The sequence below is a fragment of the Pezoporus occidentalis genome, unplaced genomic scaffold, assembly GCF_034315485.1.
Source record: "Pezoporus occidentalis ecotype Australia unplaced genomic scaffold, CSIRO_AGI_Poc_V1 ctg13, whole genome shotgun sequence".
Lineage (NCBI taxonomy): Eukaryota > Metazoa > Chordata > Aves > Psittaciformes > Psittacidae > Pezoporus > Pezoporus occidentalis.
This window is the reverse complement of record NW_026913103.1, coordinates 3,642,675-3,654,947: the sequence shown is the minus strand read 5'-3', so window position 1 is coordinate 3,654,947 and position 12,273 is coordinate 3,642,675.

The window sequence follows — 12,273 nt, the reverse complement described above, 5'->3', positions numbered from 1 at the left end:
CCTGGGGAGCAATGGAGGAGACAACGTCCTGCTGAAAAAATGATGGTGGCAAGATCTAATTGTTCCAAAACCAAATAAAGCTTGATCCGCATGCTCACCAATAGGTGCAGGACCCAGCAAGTGTCAAAGCTCTTACAGGAAAACATTGAAGAAATGAGGAGATGGGAAGGGAAGGAAACAACTATGACACATGGGATAACATTTCAGATGCCCCTACGGCTAGGTTTCAGGACCTGCTTCTGCAGCTGAAGCGATGCATGGACCCAGCATCAAAGCTGTGGATCAGAGAAGCGGAGTTGTTTCCCTTCAACCTGCCTCATTCTCCATGTGCCCTCCAGCAAATCCAGGCATTTCAGCTGTACAGTGAGGATAGGACCATTGCTGCACAGGACACAGGCAACAACGTGTGGTAGGTTCAGAAAACGGCAGCTGTACAGACCAGCTCATACAGTGACCCCATTTATCCTACCACCTTGAAAGTCTCAGGGACTGTATTACTTTAGGTAGCACTATAATACTAATACACAGATAGCAAAAATCTTTGGCATAGAGTATATTTTACATATATGTATTGTCTACTTCCTTGGTTCTTTTTAAACAGCATACCCATTAACATGAATAAAAACAGTTATTTTCTTCAATATGTCTTGCACTTGCTCACATTCGTCTTGAGTGTCTTTCCCATATGCCTGATCTCTTGCCCATCTACTGGCTAAGTGCATGGGTATGGGATATTTTCTAGCCAGTGTTTAATAGTGTAAGTGGGAAAATAGTTCAACTACTACTTTACATTTAGCTAGTAAAATATTTGCCTTATTTTGCCCTGAAAAGACAAAGACCCGAAGCAACATTCCATGTGCCTGCAGGGCCAGGCGTGATGTGCTCCTGGCTCAGCCATCTTTCTCTTTCCTGACATGGGAGCTCTGCCTTGCCTTCAGGGATGTGGCTATGTGCAAGCTGGGACAGTCCTCTCTATATATGCCTCTATATATGGCATAAATCCATTTATCATGTTAATTTCATATTAGTATTAAATTGAGATCCAACATTGCTTCTTTGTCCTTGGTATTTGCCTTATTCTTGCACTTATCTTCTCCTATACTCATCCAAGTCATTCACTCCTGTGCAATTAAATTACTGGATCATCTTCTGGCCACCAACAGTTTTTACATTTCAGACAAGAACTACCGTGCTTCCTTCCATGTTGATCTTCTCTCCCCATGCTCAGGAAATGTTTCCTAAATTCCTAAAATGCCTGCAAAATTTGATAATTTTTAGATTCCTAATGCTGTTAACAAATATCTGCTTGTTTTATCCATGCATTTCTCATTCATCTTTCTCTGGCTTATGCCTGAACTGCCCTTTTTGAGAGAAAGGCAGTCTCCTTTGGCTCTGTGTTTGAACACTGTCATAACTAGGTCCTGATAATGACAGCCTGAGAGCTCCACAAACACAAACAGTAGATTAGTTTTCTGTTACAATAAAATCCATGGAACTTTAGTTTTAGCAGAGACTGAAGGCCTGATACTTCAAATGTGCCTTTTGGGACATTCTGGTTTGTATAGTACATAGTGGGACCACGAGGCCTTGAAATAAGCCTACTACCCTGCTGAATGAAGGAATCATTAGATGGTCTTGAAGCTAGTGTAGGAAGAACAGCTACCCAGAACCATTAGTACTTCACAGAAACACAGAGAAGCTGAGATGTGTCAGGACATCTGGAGATTGTCTAGTCTACTCTCTGTGCTCAGCTGTAGCTGGTTGCTCAGCGTCTTGTCCAGGCAAGTTTTGAATACCTCCAAGGATGGAAACTCCACAGATTCCCTGGGCAACCTGTGTTCTGTCACTCTCACAGTAAGAACTGCTCCCAGACTTATTTTCATAGAGCTCTAGCTGACAACTGCAGCATCTTGATAGTCTGCAGAAGAACAAAGAAAGAATAAGAACTGACAAATGCACCTCTGAGCTCTAGAATACAACTGCTTTTTTTTAGCTCATAGACAGCTCCACTGGGGAAGGCTTCTCACACTTTCTTCATAGAGGGTGAAATCTCAAAACATTTTAATGCTACTCATGTGGTTCAATGCAACTGCTCCAACAGTCCTATTTATGCACCAATTTCCCTCTCATAAGCTCCACCAGTGATGTGCATGGACTATCTGCTTCTTATGCTGAACCTGAAACAGAGCATTACCACAGGAGACAGAGGAGGGCTTCTAGACACATCAGCCCAACAGCCATGTGAGGCTCAATCAGAAGATTCACAATCTAAGAAAACCTGTTCATGAAGGAGCTGGGTGCTTAATTCAAACTACCCTGGTGATTCAAGACAGCTCATTTTCTTTACATAGTTCAGTGATATTTCTCCTCACGTATTTCTGTGACAAATTAAAAAAAAAAATCGTTAAAATTTTGGTATAAAAATCTTTTATCAGAAAAAGAAGAAAAACAGAAACATTGAGATCTTTCCTTGATACCTACCACATTCATAACACACACATTCCCAAGCTAAAACATGCTTGAGTTTGAAGCTTTCCTTTTAGACAGTGATTAATTGCAGAATGTTTTGGCCCAAAACTTGGAGCACTTCTGAATTTTGGTTTTGGTTGAAAAGGTTTTTCATCATGTGTGAAGCTGCAGTTTTCAACTTCAGAAGTCCATACAGTGCAAGATCCCATAAATTACAGCCTAGCACAAATATTTCTCTATTTAAAAATATCTTAGAGAAAATAATGATCTTAAACTTTTATAGTATCAAGTATTTAACTGCTATACCTATGTATTGTCAATGTGTAAAATTAGAATTTAATAAGAGGCATTTGGCACTACCTAACTGACCACTGCTAACAGGGTTTATTTCAAAGACAATTGACCATAGTTTTCAAAGATTGTTTTACTCTCTCCTCTCAAAAACCAAACCAAACCAAACCAAAAACAACAAAAGAACCATTGACTGCACAGCCATCCTCTGTTTTGTGTTCCTGTGGAGATTTCATATTCTATAGAAACTAAGCAGTATGAATTGCATTAGCTGAGGTCACTGTGATCATTTCACTCAAGGCTAGGTATTCTTATCTCATAGAGAAAAATGTAATGAAATGAAGCATGAGTAAACTTTTTCTAGCAGTAGATGAGCTTTCTGTGGATATACTTTTATGGTTCAGCTCACTCAGAGGAGCGTTTATACGATAAAGGAGAAGGTTTCTTGTAAGCCTGAGCAATCATGTTCAGTTGTTTTCCTGAGATCTCTGAAGTTTCATAAGGAAAACAGATCATGGATTTTAGATTCTAAACCACGTGTCTCAGCCGTAGGCTTGCACTTTCGCCACTACCTACTCTGCTGACTCATTGGCTGACTCATTCAATGAGTTTCATGATGTTCGGTATTAATTTTGCTTAGGGAGAAGCATGCCATCAAGCAATTGTCATCTTAACACACACTCTCAACTTTGATTTGTAGCTAATAACAAAACCGGAGGTGGGGCAGAAAGGGGAAATCCAGCATATGCTGCTCTGCAAACTTTGATCCTGTCAATGAAAGTCATGTGCTGGGGCAAGAACGTGTCCAGTCCCAGGAGTACTACATGTGAAATGCCATGGCTTTGGGTGTTGCAGCTTAGTCTCAGTCCAAGTCGCCACTAGTTAGAAAGTTCTAACTTGAAGTGAGGCTTACTTAAAAAATGATGTTGAAACCTTTCCAGTGGCTACACTTTAGACACTTTAAATATTTAATGTAGAACAATGTTTTGAATATTCATGAATAGAATTATAAGTGAATGCTTTCCTGGATGGAATTTGTTTGTTTGTTTGTTTTTTATTTTTTATTTTTTTAATGCTAATGTATAAACAAATAGAATCTGGGATTATACCAAAGAAAGAAGCTCAACCCTTTGTATTTATGTGCTTATATTAAAGCTTTCTTAAATTCTTACTTCAGAAGCAAACCCAGTGAAAATAGACAAAAATTATTTCAACAAATAGTAATGTTTGAACAGATTCTTATCACAGAAGGATGGTCATCAAATAATGTTTTGTTAAAATCCCAAGTCAAGATGAAATACTGCTACATTATTTACACTACTGCAGATTTAACCTTCCTTCACCCCAGCCTCAGCTATAAAAGGCACCCAAAGACAACAGGAGCAGCATCCTCTCTCTAATTAAATCAGAGCTAGCCAAGACAGAGCTCAAAATTTTTCTCAAGACACAGGCAGGGGTTCAGGCCAGTTACCTTTGTGCCCCTGCTTTTTACCAGTTTCACATCCACAGTTTTGGGGGAGTGGGGAAATAGGTAAGTATTTGGAGGCTTACTGTCATCTGACTTTATTTGTTCATATACTCAAGGGAGCAAGAAACAGCAACCCGCGATGGAAGTGGCTGCTCAGATGACACATGGGAGGTTGAAAACTATTAGGGCTAACCTATAACCTCAGAGACATTCCTACCATCCTGCATTCCAGGGACACCAAGCCTACTACTTTGTATGCAGTAGGTCTGAGAAATGGTGACATTTAATTTTAAATTGCTACCACTTGGGCTAAAATTACTCAGACAGTTTACTTGGTTTTGAGGTAACACATCACTGAACACATCACACATGCTGCTGAGAAGGAGGGTCTACCAATTACCAATGACTAAGAGAAATGAGCTAACTGCCACAGTCCCATTTCTAGATGACAGGCCAGCTCAGGAATAAGCCAGGTTCCAAACTGCTCTTTGTCATAGCTGAGGCATATATAGAAGTACAACCCGCAGTGACCCTCAGCCTCTGGTGCGATAAACTCCCTATTGCATCCAAAGCTTGGATGGCAAGCAAATCAGGAGGTTTCAGAACTGCAGTTAGAGATTTGATCAACAACACTGCCCAAATCCCTGTTCAAAGACTGCATCTTCCTGAATGGTTCAGATATCCTTTATATAATACAAGCTAAAACTTTCTCTCACAACCACAAATCATGTTCCTCATTTTCTGGCTGCTTGCTTGAGACCCCAGAGGTATGACATGGAAGCTGGAGAGAGGAGGTGAAATCTATGAGGAGTCAGCCACAAATTACTCATGATTGGATACTGAAACCTAGTGGGTATTTCTGGGAACTGGTTGATCTTCCTCAGTGGTGGTGAAGCACCCTAGTGATGAAAGCGCAACAAAGTCCACAAAGAATGTAATAAGTTTGTGTTTAGTGGAGAACTTGGGAGATGAAGTATAAAATTTAGAGTTAGGAGTCAATAGAAACACAGCACATTCCAGTACAACAATCACTGTCTATCATTATTGCTGGAATAATGCTTTGTCTAGAGGAAAAGAAAGAATTTCTGTTTAAGAAACTGGACTTTCATAATCATGTGTCCAGAGAGGTCAAAGTAAGGTTGCACATGCTTCATCCTTCTGTTTTCTCCCTTTTGCTTTTTTTTTACTGAAGAGTCTTATATTTTGGAGACATGTAGTTAAATATAAAAGAAGGCAACCTGCCTGAAGATACTTAAAACTACACATGTAGTTGCACATGGAAGAAGCAAAAAGAGAATTGAGGGAAGGTCCATATACTGATAAATAGAAACTGAGAAGCTGGGGTCAGCCTCCTACAATGCCACAGGCATTGTTCACCGCCTGTGCCTAAATTCTCCTTGAAAATGAGTAAAATATCACTTCCTTACCTCCTGAGAGTCTTCAGAAAAAAAGAACAATATACCCAGACACTACTGTAATGAGGCCATCTAAAGGATATATAGATAAGAAAAACATCTGCTGCCTTCTGCAACAGTCTTTCCTCTTTTCCCTATCTCCTAGGCAGCAAGCTACGTTGTTTCAGAGGCAGAGATTATTTAGCTTTATTCTAGTGTAGGCAGAACTTTCATCACATTTTGTCTAATCAAAGATTTTATCACCATATTATAAGCCACACCTGGTTCCTGTATAAGAAAAGCATAGTTTCTGGCAAAGTCTGTTGTCAAGCTTTGAGAACATTTGGCTCAAATTAAGTACTCTTTTCCCTTCTAGTCTGGACACACTCACAGTCTACCTGGCTTCTGCATGGCTTTAAGGTAACAGGATAGGGAGAGAAAATCAGGTCAAGAGCTGTTTTTCCCTCTGCTCCCATTGCCGGAGGCACATTTCTGTCTGACTTCTAGTTCACTTTCAAGGCTTTTACATAAAGCTCCACAGAGTTGTGCTGGTAGGCCCTCTCTCTTCAATCAGTACAGTAATTTTCTTTATTTAGTAACATTTCTTCCACTTTACAATAAAAGCCGCAGGTACAATAAAAGGTATTGTGACACCAAGTTTGGGAAAAGGTCTGCCAGTCAAAGTCCAGAGGTCAGAAAGAGAATTAGGGTTCTGGACAACTTAAAAGTCCTTTAGCAAAATTTCCTTGGGAATTTAGATCTTCTTCTGCTGGGACTCAGGTGAAACAGCTTTTAAGTTCCACTACTGCCAGATGCATTTGTAACGTGGTGCGAAGAGTGTGCAGTGCCACTGTACATCTTAACATTTTTAATATTTGTTAACTTTAAAGTGGTGGACTTTGCCAGTTCATACCACTTTTAACACTGCTTTTTGGTAGTGATTGTGTATTCCTACGAATATCTTTATAATGACCAGAACTGAAGAAACAGCAAATTCAAAGCAGCTCTCTCAAGTGGAATTGCATCAGTACTGAGGAAGGTCATCACCAGGGCTGGATATTTTTGATCCATCACACAGAGATCTGCAACTTGAGCTGCACAGAAAGGCAGTGGAGTAACAGCTAACAGCATTAACTTGTTACTTACTCAGAAAACCAGCTCTTGTAGGGACAGAAGAATACGAGTACACAAATCTGTTCACAGGGAATTGGAAGATTTAGGAATCACAGATAATATTCCTCTGGAAGTCAGCATGAACTAATGAATATGATTTTCCCAACTCTTTTTCATCAGCTTCCTTTTTACGTCACCTTTGGCTTCATCCCATGCTCATTCTCTTTTGCCAGCTAGAGTATAGCTTCTCATGCCCATCTCAATATTTTTCTACAGGAATATGAATTGGTACAATCAGCTTCATGTAATAATACATCTAATTAACAAAATGCCAACAGTATCTTTAATAAAAGCAGCTGATGAATGTTCTACCTCTAATAGCATACATTCAAATACCATAGACATAATTATGCCAGCCTTTTATGTAGGGTAAAAAAGGCATATGTCAACTTCACCTAAAAGGTTGTAAGAGACTTTGATTTCTGTTTTCTGACATTTCAGCAGTGATTTGTGCTTAATGTACTTTCAGGTCTGAGCCCTAAAAGAGCTTTCTCTCCTTTCTGTGCTGTACTGTGGGATGGCAGCTTTTAAAGCCCTGACTAGACAGAGGTCTTTTTTCATAACAGACAAATTGAATGCTAATTTCTAGTTGCATGAACCTTGATACTCTCTCCTGATTAAACCTCTTGTAGAGTACAAAACTGTTTTTTAAAGATGAAAAACATGCCATTAACAAAGCTTGTCTTGCTGATATTTTTATCTCCTATATTCTGTGTCATCCTTTGAAGTCTAATGAGGTAATCCACTCTCACCCCTTAAGTAGCAGCGTGGAACAGAGGATTCGAAGCATTTTGTTGCATCTCCTGCTTTGGAATTGGCTTCTTTTTTTTGCTAAGAAGATGTTAGTTTTAGATTTTTTCAGACCACTGTGCTCATTTCATTGTGTTTATACTTTAGAATTCCTGGAAAAGCACTTGAAAGGAGATAGGAAATACTGCTGCAACTAAAAGCAAAAGTAAAGAGAATTAAGTTCTCAAAATCTTAAGCAGCCCTCAATGTAAATCACTCTAAACCCATATCTCCTGATTTGCTTTCCCAATAATTAATCATATTTAGATTATATACTATTCACTATGAGAAGCCAGAATTGGGAATATACCATGGTTTAAATGAGCACTATCTATAATTCTTATAAAATTACAAGGTGTATCATGCCACACAAGAACTACGGGGTTTTTCATGGGAGGAGGAAGAAACTGCCTGACATGTTTAGGCAAAGCAAATCTCTTGCTGGGTCTGCTATTCATGCTATTATTAAATGGGTTATATGCAGTCTTTTTAAAAAACCCTGGTAATACGGATGTAACTGAACAAAGTATAACTTACTGATATTATGTATCACAGAAGAACATTTTTGTAACCCCAGAAGAAGTCTGAGGAATTCAACATGAACAGACTGAGAAGGGACAATTAGTTAGTGGGCTGTCTACGCAGCTCTGAAGTACTGAAGGCAGTTGGCTCCAGCTAAAGCCATCTGGAATCTTTCCATTTGTACTCTTAACGAGAAAGAAATGTCAGAGGGGGTAGGTAAAGTCATATAAAACTTAGGGAGCCATCTGGAAGCCATAGGAAACATCTGAAACCCCAGTATTTGCAGCTAGGACATGCTGGAAGAGTGCAGGTGACAGGTATGGAAAACAGATAAAAAGGAATGTCATTGTTATCATGAATAAAAAATACATTTTTATATTTATCTTATTTTCAACTTTTGGCCAAAACTGTCTCTAAAAGCCTAATGTTAATTCTTGCTAATTACACCTTTACTGATTTTTCTACAGAGCCATTCTAGTGCCAGGAATAAGATGAATCGGGATGGAATCAGTAAACATGGGGTATGGTAACAACAGGGCAAACCAGGAAAAGATGGGATGTGCAGGGTTCAATTGCCCTGTATGTGGCAATGGGCACCCTATGCATCCTGCAGTTGGACAGCCAGGCAAGAGCTCCAGGAAAGGCAGTGCTCTACCTGTGAGGAATAAAGCAGAGATGCAACCCATAGCTCCCATGTACTAGCATTGTCCTGCTGTAAAGATTCAAAGGGCCAGTTTGTAGCTGAAAGACATAGCTAGTGCTGACAGTGCTGGGCTGTACAAAATTTCATGGTCCTCTCTGACCTGCAGAGTGCAAACTGCAGTGGAAATGCTGTGAAAAACGTCTGGATTGTGGGGTTTGTGCTGTGTGATGGCTGCACATTATCAGGTTGGGAAAGTAGATCCAGACTGGATAAAATAAGGAAAGAAGCTTTCTTTTGCTAGCTTCTTTACTCATTCCTGCCACACCTGCCCTGCTGCATTATCATCTACAAATTTAAGTCTTAACAGCTCCTGAAGAACTGAATAGGACCAAGTTCTCTTCACTCAGATCACCCTGAGAACTTAGTGTCTGAAGAAAACAAACCAAAAAAATGCAATTGCTTATCTACTATAGGAAGCTGACACGATATTTCCCTAAATTGGATCTACTTTTACCGGCTTCTGGAGTAACAACATTATACGTGATTTTCAAAGCTTTTCAGTGGAACATGGGCATTCTGCCATTTATAAATGAAAGAATAAAGCATACTCCAAAACTCTGCAAATACAAACTCCAGGTGGACTGGCCATATTTTGCATCTTTCCTAGCCATGGAGAGTAGCCCAGACCCTTTTCAACCTAGGAAGTACAAAGCCGGGAAAGTACCACACTCTGCAAAGCTTTGTCCATGCTGAGGGATTCCAAGAATGTCAGTAACGTGTGCATACACACAGTCATCATCAAACACTTTGGGAACAGAAGACGTGGCTGTTCTAGGACCAAGCGATGTAAACTCCCTTTGCTGCAGCAAAATTTCTTGTCTAAATTAACACAGCAAAGGTCCTGTGCTCCAGATGGCCTGAACAAGGGGTGGACTTCCCTCCATGCACTGAAATCCAAGCTTGCTCAGTGTGGCATCCCGCCATGGGAAGCTGAGTCCCAGAGTGACCCAGCTTTGCCTCTGGCTGTTCAGCTGCCTCCCAGCCAAAGCTGACCAGGGACTGTAATAGCAGAGGAAGAGAGAAAGTAAGTGTGCATTTTATAAAATCTCTCCCACCTTCCTTGCTCAAGAAAGTGTCATCATCAAAATCCTTTAGAGCACTGATCTATTGTTCGGACAGACAGCTCACAATCAAATGCCAAAACAAAGCTATTACCTGGGCCAAAATGACCTAGACTGTTGCCCACAACCTCAAGCCAGCCTAGTTAGATTGACAGGGAAGAGATCTGATTTTGCTAAACCAACCTACCCATGCTTCAGTTTCACTGGCAGTCAGGTTCTTGTTTCAACTCACTGCCATAAATCATTGCTCTTGAACAAATATCCAAGCCAAAGACAAAACCAGGCCTTGTCCACTTCATGCCTTAGTGCCACAGACTTTGAGAGCCTGGTACATCAGCCAGTGTTGAGCTTGGGCCTTGCTCTGAAAACAATTGAACTGTTGTCCTCCCACTGGGAATGTACATAGCAGGGAGGGTGTGCTTAGCAGCACCTTGAAGTGGGCTGATCTCTGGATGTGACATGATGCAAAGGAAAACGAAGAACAATGATGGAAACACTCTGTGCTTGAAGCAGGATTGCATGCCACACCCCAGTAGGAAAACACAGAAATGTGTGTTCAGAATATCCGTGGGAATGCAAAGGTACTGATTGCGATTTTGCCGATGCTGCAGGCATGCCAAATCTAGCAAGCTGTCTCTGGAACCATTGCCATCAGCAGCTGCCAAATATCGCCAGCCATCTCATTAACAGCGATCTGCATCTGCCAACAAGAGAAGCTGCTAGGGTGAGTTATAGCTGCTGAACTGTGAGCTTGCTGATGGTTAGTGCACACTTAGGAAGGAGAGACACTGCCTCCATGTCCAGTTTTTTTAAGAAACAAATTAATGGTGGAAACTGGCTTTTAATGCTAAAAGACAGGGAAGACAGGAGCCTCTCTGCGCCCCTCAAGGTCAGAAGCAAGGAACTGGATTTACACCCCTTCTTTCCTTTCCCTTTTCTGCTCCCATATACACTACAAACAATTGGACACAATTTTTTTTTTTCCTTCAGAAAAGAGAGAAAAATATCCTATCTCAAAATATTCCCTAAAAGAAAACAAAACTAGTGTAGCAACCAAAGTAAAGCTCTAACTCGGAGAAGAAAAACTGTCAGGAACTCTGTGAAACTGGCTAACAGCTACTCCTAACTCTCCCTCCCACTGCAATGCTACATGGGAGGTTTCAGAAAGCATGGATGAGATGGAGGAAGCTGGAAGAAAAGAGTGACAAAACTTCAGAGAAGAGCAGAAACTTCACTGTTGCAGGTAAATTAATACAGATATTGATCATTTAAACTGCTGCATTTGTATTTATGATAGACAAAATATTTACACAAGAGGTTTCTGGTCATTTTTCAAAAGCAAGTGATTTTGCGTGCTACACAAAAAAAGGTCCTGGCCTGAGAAATTTTCAGTCTTGCTCACCAGGATTTCTAAATAACGAGTACCATTTGTTATTTGTAGTAGTGCAGAGCATAGCCACGTAGATCCTCTAGTCATAAACTGAACCCCTGCTGTGTTAAGGACTATACATAGAGGTGGAAATGCCAGGCTCTGCTCAGAGAAGTGAAGCAGATGGAAAACATACAGATACAAGGAAAACAAACACGTTATGAGTAAATACAAAGGTCACAATTTACAGTTCACACAGGTTTTTGCAGGGTTTCCTACAAAGATGGGATGCATCAGGAGCCTGAAAGCTTCAACATTGCCTCATTGCAGGTTATTTTACAGAGCTCCTCCAAACATGAGGGACAGGATGTAGAAGATCACACAAGCTGGTATTTGAAAATTTTAGGAGGGGGAATTTGAAGAAACCAATTAGTGGTGGCAACTGGTGTTCAGTGTTAAAAGACAGGGTAAGAAGCATAGAAATCTGAAGGCAAGTCTAGAACATCAGATGTAGCAGGGAAAAGGAAGCTTTTGAGCAACTGTGGGATGCAATTGCAAAGATATTGCAATAATCAGACTAAAGGCTTGAATCAGAGTAAGAAAAGAGAAATAATTTCATGTAAAGCAACGTATTTTTGAAATAACTGGAGGCTGTAAAGTACAGCAGAAATATCCTTATTATATGAACATAAACATTCCATTTACAATTTTTCTTATATGAATTTTCCTTCCATGAAATGACTAGCAATTCACATAGTGACCTGCAATATGAGGTTCCACCACCACTCTGCTTTCAATTTGGATGACTTCAGGGTGTCTTTGGAGTGGCAATCATTATTTCCCCACAGTAATTTTCATGTTCCAAAGGAAAGCCTGATTACCTGTAAAATCTAACTTCAAATGTCCTGCTTTAAATTCAAGGACTGGCATTTGTATGCAACACTAAAGGCACATAAAATGTGCCTTAAGGCCACAGATTATGTATACTAAAGTAGCCCATGGGAAAACACAGCTGTGCAGCATAGTCATGAAAT